At 31.5% G+C, this 13,268-nt stretch overlaps 1 long non-coding RNA gene across 1 annotated transcript; it reads right to left on the bottom strand.

Moving 5' to 3' along the window:
* Positions 1 to 4,178: 4,178 nt before the first annotated feature.
* On the bottom strand, positions 4,179 to 4,595 carry LOC111718026 (uncharacterized). Its single transcript, XR_002768979.1, has 2 exons — positions 4,479 to 4,595; positions 4,179 to 4,403 (listed from the first exon to the last, which is right to left on the bottom strand). It is a non-coding gene; the product is annotated as an uncharacterized LOC111718026 (long non-coding RNA).
* Positions 4,596 to 13,268: the final 8,673 nt, after the last annotated feature.

The raw sequence follows: 13,268 nt of genomic DNA, 5'->3' as shown, positions 1-13,268 counted from the left end.
CCACAAGGATACTCTCTGTAAGCTTTCTGTGCGCTATATGTAGCACAGGTCCCTGGACGGCTATGTGCAGTGTGACTTGTGTCTACTCTGCAGCGGTCCGGGATCTACTGATCCATCTGGCTTCCTGTTGGATTCAAGGGACTGTTCACTCATATATCAAACAATCCGGAATACAACACAAGTTGTCGACCAATATAGTTTATGGAAGGAACGGCCTCTGGATGCTTGGCTGCAGGGCTGGGCACGGTTGAACCTTTTGATCAATCAGTTCCTTACCAAGTAAATAAGCTTATTGTTTCCAGCGAACGAACCCTTATGCGAAAAAAATGGGCAATTTTTTGGTCGCAAACCTTTTCGCGAAAATAAATAAGCGAAATTTTGCGAAAACTTAGTAAAACCATGAACAATTAATTGCTCAGAAGAACTTGTGGAATTCTCTGCTTTGATAGCTCAATATTTGAAGGTTTATTATGTCATATAATATATAATTTCTCTTCCTTTACTTTAATAAATGTTTGATGAAGAGAAGTGGATTTCACTAGCTATCATTTTAAGTTTCTGTCTGTCCGTCCACAATATACACGTTCAACCATTTTTCCCGCAAAATTTTTGCATTATTTTTACGCGAAATTTTCGCATTTTTTTGCTTGCGAACAAAATGCAAAAAAATATTTTTCGCGAAAAACGCGAAATTTTCGGGAAACAATTTTTTCTTTTAGCTGGAAACCCTAGTTATAACATACATTCACTGTAACTTTTGAATATGTATGTGGTAAGGACAGTTGCACTTTTATCCAATGAAAGAAGGGGGTTGAGTTTCAGAAAATATAAAAAACGACATCAATTAGTTATAAAGAAAACTTATTGGTTTTCTGTTATATTCAATCTAAAGAATTGAAAACAACCAAATTAGCATTTTTATGATACTTTTCGTTTTTAAAAAAACCTTAAGTTCTTTTTTGCGTTTCTTCACAAATTAAAAATGTCAGCTTTTATCGTTCTTTACCAGAACTTTGTCCATATCTATATTCTTTAAACCTGTTGAATTCATCTTTGTATTGTATAAAGAACCGAGTTAAGTCATGGGTGGGGCATTATTGGTCTTTGTTGAGTATCACCATGCTTTATTCCTTTTTGTATTGAAAAATATTATTTAGTTTTTCACCACGTATTTTTCTATATTTCAACCCTAAAATTTGTTTGATAAGTCAGTCTTATATCTTTAGATAAATGTATGAAATTAGGATTGTTTAAAAAGTTTAAGTTGGGAAAAGGTTGAATTTATTTTGTTATTCAAATTAAAACGATCCAAATGCAGAATTGAACATTTATTCTTTACAAATGTCAAAATTGTTAAAATCCTAAACACTTGTTTTTTTAAAACAGATTTGTCAAATTTTGACATGCAGAGAAATTTTATGCAAAATACGACCCAAGAAAGGAACCCTAAAAAGAATTTTGTACAATTATCTATTTTTTCCTTTTCTGCTTTTAGGATAAAAATATTGCAAGTAAAAAAAAATCTAATTTTAACAGCATACAGTTTTGAAAATATTCCTAGTTTTATTAAATGATTTTAAAAAAAAACGATTGAAGACGATTAACCACTCTAACCTTGTATCATCCTTCCATGTACATGCAGTACTGCAGTTCCCTTGTACATTCAGTACTGCACTTCCCTTGTACATGAGCACTGCAGTTCCCTTGTACATGCAGTACTGCAGTTCCCTGTACATGCAGTGTACCGCAGTTCCCTTGTACATGCAGTACTGCAGTTCCCTTGTACATCCAGTACTGCAGTTCCCTTGTACATTCAGTACTGCAGTTCCCTTGTACATGCAGTACTGCAGTTCGCTTGTACATCCAGTACTGCAGTTCCCTTGTACATGCAGTACTGTAGTTCCCTTGTACATGCAGTACTTCAGTTTCTGTGAGGAATTTACCAGCATATTTACATTCCTCCTATAAACATGAGTATATTTAGGGTTTCCATTCGCAAAACTTTTGCGCAATTTTTTCGGAACGAAACGCAATATTTTTCTTTCTTTGCGCATCAATTTTGCGCGAAAAAACAACAATTTGCGCAATCATTCGCAAAAGTCATTTCGCGCAAAATTGCCCTATTCCGCTTTTGCGAAACTCAAGTTTTGCGCAATTCCGTAACAAGAGTTTTGCGCAAATCCGCAATTACCCCCTTTCTCCCCACTTCTTTCCCCCTCCATCTCCCTTACTCAATACTCATTCCAGATGTAACGCAGAACAATAGAGTAAGAGAGTTTAACTCCAATACAATACATAATATCCAATATACATTAGCCCCAACTAATTAATATCTCCTAAAATATTGACTCCAATGACTGGAACAGGGGGAAAATCTGGAATATTCTCTCTAAGATAAACTCCAGTAACTAACCGTTTCTAATCTAGTGTCTAGTTTATCAACATTTATCGAAGATGTTTGAACCCAGGCCTTGTATAGCTGATTGAAATCTATATATCCACCCCCCGGCCCCCAACCCAAACCCACTATCATTCCCCCCCCTACCTCTAGTGTAGACCCCCCGTGGTGTAAAGTTCAGGGTTAAAGTTCTACTACTACTTAGCTTCAACATATTCTGCGATAAAACCTGACTGGACTTAGGTGACGGGCATCGACGTTGGTTTTTTTTAATTCTCTATTCAAACCACAGAATAGAGATCATAAGATATGATCTGTATAATAAAACAAGACATTTATATTTATATGTTGCGTATAGCCGGCCAAATGGCTGGACCGATTAGGCTGAAATTTTTTTGTGGACACTCATGGGTAGCCTGGGAGTGTCTTAGGCAAAAAAATCGATTTTTTTTCAAATTTTTTTTTTCCACATTTATTTTTAGTTTAACGGGAAACGCCGGAACCGTCAGCTATGAATATACTATGATATAGATAATATAATACGTATTCTCTTTGATTCAAACATAAAGAATTTTATAAATTTAATTTTCCCATTTTTCTCAAATCAGACAAAAAACCCTTAGAAAATTGACATTTATATAACACGAATTATAGTATAGAGATACACCGTCATTTCAGGATCACATCCAAATATTTTAAGGCCATCTCTTTAAATAAACCTAAACGCCCAACCCCCCCGGCCCCTCAGGCATCTTAGTGCTAAATAAAGTTTAAAGTTTATCTGCTTATATAAAGCCAAACCTATAAACGTAATACAAATTTATAATAACTATTTATAACACTGTTATTTTGGTTCGCAGTGTTTTAAAGTTTTAGGACAGAAATTTTGTCTTTATTGAGAACCTTCGAGATATTGAGAAAATTTAAGTCCAAAAACTTTATAGCACGTCGTGCCAAAATAATAGTGTTATAGATAATTTTATGAAACGTTTGTGTCTTATTTCAATGGCTCTTTTAAATCAAATAAGCTTTAAACAAAGCAGAAGTCAAAATATAAAGTTGATTTCAATTTTATTTTCATTGTAATTGAAAAAAAAACATTTTGGAAATATCCTAAATTTTTTTGAGAAAATCCGGGAACCAATCAAAACATTATAGCACACGTGCTATAATGTACATCTAATTTTATAGCACGATTACTTCATGACACGTTCATTATGGAATTCACGATGAAGTGAGTAAGAATGATAAAGTAGGCAATAGTTTCATAAAAATTCTTTATTGTATAATACTTTCTTCTTATCTGTGTTCCTAATGTCCAGGTTATTTGATTTAATAGTCTAGACAATAAGGTCAGATTGACATATTGAGTCACACTTTGTACTTGAAGGCTTCAAAAATAATCATTATCGATTAGAATATTGACATTGTTTTGGTCTAAAAAGACCTTAATCAGTTGATATAAGAACCCTGTTGTCACGAAAATAGCATGACACATGTATTATATTTTTAATCCATTTTTAAAGATTATCAAGTATGCCCCTCTTTTAGGTTTGATTTGCTATATCTTAGATTGTTTTGAGTTACCCAATTACGCAGCTTCTACCAATTTCAATAAAAAGATATTTGTTTTAATCCATTAAATTTCAAGTATGGAAAGACGTACTATGGGAAACCCCTTTTCAACGGAGAAGCCCACAGATTGCAGGACCCCAGGCCCAAACTTTTATGGGAAACCCAAAGATGTTCAGCAAAATTGGTCTGTTGGCACTGCACAATGTATGTGTTTCATGTTTATTGGACTATTTAAAATCATAAATTGAATCTTAAAGTCGTCTTCCTATTCCAGTGTATTTTGGTTCTCAGTAGGTAACAAAAACAAACCAATTGAATATTTCTAAGACTCTGATTGTTGTCGGAGAGAAACAAGATTCTCAATAATGAACAGATAGACAACGGAATAACCCTCAAATCAAAACCGACAATGCAGAAAACTCTTTATTTCCTAAAAAAATGAAATGTATAATGATAAATAAATTATTACAATGGTTTACGAATTTTATAATGAAAAGATTCTTACGATCTATTTAAGGATCTGTAGGTTAAAACCGTCGGGGAGTTCTAAGACGTTTTTTGTACATTAAAACTTCTGAAAAGAATGACAATTAATTGTTAACGAAAGTCACTAATTCTTTATATGAAAATATTCTTTGCTTGACTTTTGAAATGGGTTCACAATAATAAAAGTGTTTACACTCCGTTGTCGGAGAACAAAGAGAAGCGGGGCTAAAATTGTTTGGTTTGGTGTCTCCGAGAGGTGATTTTAGGTTAAAGACGACATTACATGGATGGGCGGGGGGGTCTTATAGTTAATGGTTGACACTGATATATCTCCTTTTTAAAAAAAGGATTGGGCATTTACAAGTTGGAATAGTGACATGGCAACAACCTCCCCCCTCCCCCCTCTACAAAATAGTCCAACTGGGATAGGGTTAACATATTGTACATATTAGTTACAAATATCTAAATAACAGTTAAAACTTATAATCTATTCTCTTTGGTTAAAACTTATTAAGCTTTCGTTGCGTGTTAAAACAAATATTCAATTACTCAACATTTAAGTTATACATTTATTTAAACCCTTGAACCTTTGCATGAATTCATATACTGGTGTTGCATGGTTACGTAAAGTACAAAATGACATAAGAGAAGCTGATAAAATAAAACTTTAACATCTTAAAGTACAAATTTTATTTGACAGAACCAAAAGTATTTGTTTCAGAGTATTTTTTTTGCATTGAAGTAGCAAAGGCGACATTTCAATCAATTGTTTGATGACTATAGACAAGGATTTAAGGTACTGAACAAGTAATTTCAAATGACTCTTTGTTTTTAAAAGTGTTATGTCTGATTTGCAATGGTACCCTTTGTGAGATCGAGAATGTTTAAATTATGTTTATTTATCTCTTAGAAAATCCTTTTTTTAAATTTCGGTTTCTTTGTAAGCTAATTTAGGCAGTTCTGCTTCAGTAATAATGAATGAAGTTATGAGAATTAAACACTATTAAGCTAGACACACTATAATGTCTTCCACATTATTGTTCAGTAAAAGTTTTAAAGAGTACCATTGTAATTCAAGCATGCCCCTCCATGGTATACAATTTTTATAGTATTTTAATCCACAAATAATATGAAATAAATGTTTGTGAAAATATTCCCCAAACAAAACAAAAAGTTTTGTTAAATTTACGATTGGTCTAATACACTAGACAGTAGAGAACTAATTTTGTTCTGGATATGCAAGCCCCTTCTCATACACAATAGGTTAATTGTCTAATTTAGAGGTATAATAACAAGAACAGGGAGTCCCAAAAATATTTAATGAATATAAATAAATTACAACTTAAGAAAGTTGGTCAACCATTTGAGAGACAAATAACCCGCAAATTGGGAAATTTTGGGGTTTTGTGTTTTGATTAATTTTGAGACGCCCTGTAATTGCCTGACTTTGGCCTAGGTCGGACACTAAATATTAATACTCTGCTCGACTGCCTAGCTAATCATATGCTTGAGTTAAAAATGAATATAATGTTAAATGAATTACTTATAGCTTCAATTACATCCGTCTAGCTTCAAACACATTTCTTGTAGCTTCAAATTTTTTTTCTGGCTTCATATACATTTCTAATAGCTTTAGATACATTTCTTCTAGCTTCAAATACATTTCTTCTAGTTTCATATACATTTCTTTAAGCTTCAAATACATTTCTTCTAGCTTTAGATACATTTAGATACATTAAGCTTCAAATACATTTCTTCTAGCTTTAGATACATTTCTTCTAGCTTCAAATACATATCTTCTAGCTATAGATACATTTAGATACATTAAGCTTCAAATACATTTCTTCTAGCTTCATAAATATTTCTTCTATCTCAAGATACATTTCTTCTAGCTTCATGACTTTTCTTCTAGCTTTAGATACGTTTCTCCTAGCTTTAGATACATTTAGATACTTTAAGCTTCAAATACATTTCTTCTCTCTGAAGATACATTTCTTCTAGCTTCAAATACATTTCTTCTAGCTTCAGATACGTTTCTTCTAGCTTTAGATACATTTCTTCTAGCTTCATATACATTTCTTTAAGCTATAAATACATTTTTTTCTATCTTCATACACATTTCTTTAAGCTTCATATACATTTCTTTAAGCTTCAAACAAATTTTTTTCTAGCTTTAGATACATTTCTTCTAGCTTCATATCCATTTCTTCTAGCTTCATATACATTTCTTTAAGCTTCAAATACATTTCTTCTAGCTTTAGATACATTTCTTCTAGCTTTAAATACATTTCTTCTAGCTTTAGATACATTTCTTCTAGCTTCATATACATTTCTTCTAGCTTCAAATACATTTCTTTAAGCTTCAAATAAATTTCTTTAAACTTCAAATACATTTAGATACATTAAGCTTCAAATACATTTCTTCTCTCTTAAGATACATTTCTTCTAGCTTCAAATACATTTCTTCTAGCTTCATATACATTTCTTCTAGCTTCAAATACATTTCTTCTAGCTTTAGATACATTTCTTCTAGCTTCAAATACATTTCTTCTAGCTTAATAACCATTTCTTTTAGCTTTAGATACATTTCTTCTAGCTTAATATACATTTCTTCTAGCTTAATGTAAATTTCTTCTAGTTTCTAATACATTTCTTCTAGTTTCAAATAGATTTCTTCTAGCTTTAGATACATTTCTTCTAGCTTCAAATACATTTCTTCTAGCTTCAAATACATTTCTTTTAGCTTTAGATACATTTCTTCTAGTTTCTTATACATTTCTTCTAGCTTCAAATAAATTTCTTTAAGCTTCAAATACATTTCTTCCAGCTTTAGATACATTGCTTCTAGCTTCAAATACATGACATTTAGTCTCATATGAATTTTTTAAGCTTCAAATACATGTCTTCTGGCTTATAATAAATTTCTTCTAGCTTAATATACATTTCTTTAAGCTTTAAATACATTTTTTCTAGCTTTAAATACCATATGTCTTCTAGCTGTATGACTCAAGCACTGTCTGCCTGATGTATTGATAAATACAGTTATGAAGCATGATATTATTACTTGTCATGTAGATCATGCCTATTATCATAACAACATAGATAAATAATGAGGTCAATGATGATCTCATGTCTTGTCTTGTGCAAAGAAAACGAGGGGGGGGGGACGAGGTTCTTGTCATGTGGATTAAGAAGGAGAGACTAAGGGGAGGGATTTTTAACTATTTAGAGAATAATACAGTTTAATATTTCCTTCATAAAATCTAAATTTGCTGAATAACGTTGCGCCGACCTTTGCTAATAAACAGGCGTTGAGGTTTATTTCAGAACGCCTTAGGACTGATTAACATTCTTATTTATGTTTTGAATCTTGTAAAAATTACATTCTACAGATTAATAACATCACTCTATCAAAAGTTTTATTATCATTATTATTTAACTTGTTGGTTGGTTTGTCTAAAATTTGTTGGTTTCTTTGTTTGTATTAAATAAATGCAAGACGGCTGAACCAATTGGGCCCACATTTTTTTCTGGTATCACATACTCCCAGGGAAGATTTATAAACGGTTGTAATTAAAATAATTATTTTTAACCATTTTGGAAATTCATCATTTCTCAGAAAATCCGCGAAATTATTAAATTTATAATGAACAAAAAATGGCGGCTTGAAAAGCAACAACAACTGTGCTTAAAAACGGGCGCGGAATGCTTTTATAGTTTAATTAAAAATGACTAAAACGACGTGAGAGGGAGAAGGTGTGATACAGAATAATGGGAGGAGGGGGGGGGGGAGGAATGCATGAGTATTACAAGACATCTTTATTCAGCAAATCATTTTTCTAGTTTGCTTTACAGATGGATTACATTTAAAAAGTTCAGAGTGCATATTGAACGAATTAGACGAAAACCTACAGAGTGTCAAACTAAACACGGTAATTCTAAAACATGTACCTAACCTTCATCGTTGTATTTATCAATACAATGAAGACGACGTTCGATTCTTTTCTTCTAAGCTTTCAAACAGCATGGAAGAGACTGTCCATTAACAGTTTTTCTTTGGTCACAATTGTACACTTGTAATTTTAAAAAAGCTTGTTTTAAATAAAAACTTAAATCGTTAAGTTGTCTTCATTATATTCGTATAAGTACCGAAGACTGGATGTAGTTGGGAACTCCAGTGATCTCCACTTTACGCATATTTAAGAATTAATTCAATTCCTCTATGATATCCCTGTGGTGTCGCACCGCGTGTAAGTTGCAATGATATTAAAAAAGCAGGAATTAAAAGTGCCCACATTGGATATCGAGATAAAGCATTGCAGAATAAACGATAATCAACTCAAAGGTCCTTATAATTCATAAAAACTTTTTTTTCTGTTTCTTTAAACTTAAACAAAATACACAATATCAACTTCGGATAAAGTAGTTTTAAGAATATTCAGTACGGGACACCCTGCACATACCAGGAACCTAACACCATTCTGTGTATATTTCTTCAAAGTATCCATGTTTACTGTACTGAAATGTACTGTACTGCATTGTTTACATTAATCCCACACAAGTCAAAGTATAAAATGAGAGTTTTTAAAGAAACTGAGTTTTTGCAATAAAATCCAAATTTTCCAATCAACGTGTATCTTTGCAACCTGATGATGTAAACCTTTGATGTTTCAAAATGATACTTTTTAATCTAACAGAAAGAAATAGGGATAGAATTAGAGTTTGTGCCCAATAAATAATTTTCTTTATTTCATAAAGATAAATTTTCCCGAAATCCATTTCATAAAAGTTTTGTGTTAACTTGACTAATACAAGCGCTGGAATTCTTTGTATTTGCATAGCAAGATAAAAAGTGTATGGGTGTTAAATAATTAGATAATAACAATGAAATTTAACTACACCCCTGCCCCCCCCCCCTCATTTTCAGGAGTCACCTCAGCTTTTTCAAATCGTTGAAATCATTAAAAGTTGTTTTATTGAAATCACGAACAAAACAAATTTTACTGTAATTTTATCCTTTTCTTTTATTTATTACAAAGCAAATTAATAATTTCATTGTTATCCAATGCCTCAACATATAAATTTTTTATTGATGTAACATAAATTTATTTTTTGTTACGAGCTCTGATTTTTTGTTCTCTATATCTTTCAAACACGATATTTTAAACTATGAATTCTGTTAGATTAAAAAATTCTAAGTTTGAAATATCACGATCAGATTGCAAAGATGTAGGGATTAAGATATTTGTATTTGTTGGTTCAAAAACTGTAAATTTATTGTATCCTGCTCTATACATATTTTAAAAGCATTATGAGAGCGTTTATATCTCTAGATTGACCTTTATATATACCATCATAACAGTAGAGACTGCTAATGAAATAATAGGTATAGGTTTTAAGGAAGTGGAGAAAAGATTCTTACGATCTATTTANTAAAGGGAAGGAGGGGGGGGGAGTTGCGTCCTGAGGCGTATACATCTATAAAACTGATTACCCCCCACTGACCTCTCCATTAATTAGTGCAAGGTAAGTTGCAATGATATGAATTAAATTATTTAACCTTTTAAACCGGCCAACAAATCATTCCTTTTGTTCACTTGAAACTCTTTATTTATTACTTTATATATGTGATTAACTCTGAAAAGGTTGGGGGGGACATTCCCCCTCCCCTTATGCAATCTTATTGGTGTAACTTAATCACCCTATTTTAACCCTAAACATGCTAAAGGGGGGCGTTTGGCGCCCCCCTGTAGTTTTTTTTGTCCTAACACTCTCATTTTGACACTATCACCGTAAAATTATGTGACTTTTAATGAATAGTAAGTTAAGGATTTGTTGTCAAAAAAATAATTTTTTTAAATTTATAGGGTAGGGGTACAAGGCGGAAAGAACCGCGGTCTGAGAAAAAAATCTAAAATAACTTTTTGTGACTAAAGCTACAGATCTAAAAACTATATTTTTAAAAAGCCCTTGAAAAATGCATGTAGAAACATGTGTTACACTTTGATATTTGTTCAAAACAAAAATTTGTTTTCTCAATGAGCTGTAATTTGGGATATGAACATGCATTTCAACCCTTTACCTATTCTCTTTTTTCAAGGGGGGGGGCAAACGACCCCCACCCCTGCGGCTATTCATAAATACAGACCCCCCAGCCTTTATAAGGTTGAAGCATGTACCAGGATATTTGTAGGAATTTACATGTTCAAAGCATATAAATATAGATATATCGCCCCTTCCCCTCCCCCCCCCAGAAAATTTGTGGCAATTCATATATTAAATATTCCAAGTTTAACATTATCATTCAGATTTTTATTTGCTTTTTTTGTTACCTTTATACTTATCTTATACTTATCTTATACTTATCTTATACTTATCTTATACTTATATCTTAAACTTAATCTCTCTCTCTCTCCCTCTCTCTCTACATATGATGGGCGGATTTTTGGTAATGTCAATTTGGTAATGACAATTTGGTAATTACAATTTGGTAATGACAATTTGGTAAGGTGACAATTTGGTAACGACAATTTGGTAATGACAATTTGGTAAGCTCACAAAAGTGACAATTTGGTAATGACAAATTGGTAACAACAAAAAAGTGACAATTTGGTAATAAAAATTTGGTAACGTCATAAAAGTGACAATTTGGTAAACGAAATAAAAGTGACATTATGTAAAATTGTTTAATTTTTAGTAAAGATAATTGATTCTAGGAATCTTTTATTTCTGCACAAAAGAAATGCGCCAAAAATAATTGTAAAATTCGCAATATTTTCTAAAAACCACGTTTAAACCTGTACTTGTGTCATATACTGCAAGAAGAGGAGACTTGGATCATGAATTACTTATTCATCACCCCTTCTAGGGGTGGCAAATGTTACAAGATTCAGAAGGATTCAAATACTACAACAAGAACGGACTTTATGTATGTCAATGTTGGGAAGTTATTAATGTTACTTTTTATATGTAGTTACCAAACTGTCCCTTTTATAATCAACATTTAACATTTAAGAGGATGCAGTGCTTGGACCCTAGCCCATCCTAGCAGCAGCGCTCGGCCCAGAAATTGTCTTAACCTAAATCTATACCCTAAATAATGTGAGAAACAGCTAATTTTAAAAAATTAAATTGAATTAAATTTAACTTTTATCAATAAATTGTCACTTTTTTGTAGTTACCAAAATGTTATTACCAAATTAAGTCACTTTTTTGTAGTTACCATATTGTCAATACCAAATTGTTTCTTTTTTGTAGTTACCAATTTGTCATTACCAAATTGTCATTACCAAATTGTCGTTACCAAATTGTCGCCTTACCAAATTGTCATTACCAAATTGTCATTACCAAATTGTCATTACCAAATTGTCATTACCAAATTGGCATTACATTCATCTCTATGATTAAACTATTGTATTTCGTGTAAATGTTAAATATGTGACTGAATGTTATATTTTCAATTATCAATTGTTCTGCAGCCTTGTTTATGTATTTTCTTAAACCCAATTAAATTTTTTTTAAATGCGCAATTGACTTATGAAAAATTCGCAATCATGCTGCTGATGAAAGTCAAGCATGATAAACAATAGAAAATATTCATAACAAAACTAACGTTTATATAAGTTTTTCCCTAACATAAAAATGCAAGTGAGATAAAGTTAAAACGTGATTAAAATAAAGCAAACAAAAAATCTTCACATTAAATGATTTTGTACTATGGAAGTCTGCTTGGAAAATCGGTAAATAAAGGGTGTCCCACGAAACATGACAGTTGGTGAATAGTTTTGAATGTCGTCTTCCACATACTGTATTAGATATTAAAGACTTTTTGCAGTTTATTTCTTAAACACGTTTAACTCTTATATATTTTACTGTGAAATCAATTTTACTATAATGTAACTGTCATTTGATAAATGTCATTAGTCTCTTTGGTATCAAACAACTAATCAAATCATGGAAGAAGACATTTTAAACTATTGACAAGAAATGATATTTCTTTGACATGCAAAAAGAATCTTTTACAGGAATTATTTACAAGGACTGTAAGCGTAGTTTTTAAGTTACCTCTCTATGGAAAGATAACAATGCCCGATTCACAACAAGTACCCTTATCTTTGTCCGATCAATTTTATGAAATAGATTTTTGATTTCAAAAAAGATGATGTTCAATTTTGGGTTCTGTACAAAATTGACTTGGGCATTTCTGCAGCAGGAAAGCACGTAGGACATATTAGAATTAAACTCTTAAATTATGCTTACAGCCCTCAAAAAAAGGATTAAAACAATTGTAAAAAGTGTTTCAAACAAAAAGAATGTTTTTTAAAACTTTTAACATATTTCTTTTTTTCAGAGATTTTTTAAAATGCTCATTAGACACATAGACCCAATATATTAAACAAGTGTTACAGCTGTTGCAAACTAGACAAAAGACGAGAACACCAAATTTCTTTGGTTACATATTAAAATTAAAAACATTTTTGTGATTCTCAGTAACTTTTGAACAAGAAGTTATGTTTAAAACATATAAAATTTTTGACATGACATGCGTCCTATGTATTTATATTTTAAAAAGTTTGTTCTTAAGTGAAGGGTTGAACATGTCAAAGTTTTAGCCTGTAGAAATGGGGAAAATAGGCTACAATTAAGTTAGTTTTCGTAATATTGAGCACTTTATACATTATACATCCTTAATACATACACATTTTGTACACAGTAGAAACATCATGAAATTTTCTAATTATGATGCTTTCCTAAGATATTTACATAAAATTAAAAGCTAATCAGACTTCTATATAAATAGCAGATAACA

This window comes from Eurytemora carolleeae, unplaced genomic scaffold, assembly GCF_000591075.1.
Source record: "Eurytemora carolleeae unplaced genomic scaffold, Eaff_2.0 scaffold1442, whole genome shotgun sequence".
Taxonomy (NCBI): domain Eukaryota; kingdom Metazoa; phylum Arthropoda; class Copepoda; order Calanoida; family Temoridae; genus Eurytemora; species Eurytemora carolleeae.
Note: the sequence above shows the minus strand (reverse complement) of the source record. Positions and strands in the feature narration are given on the sequence as shown.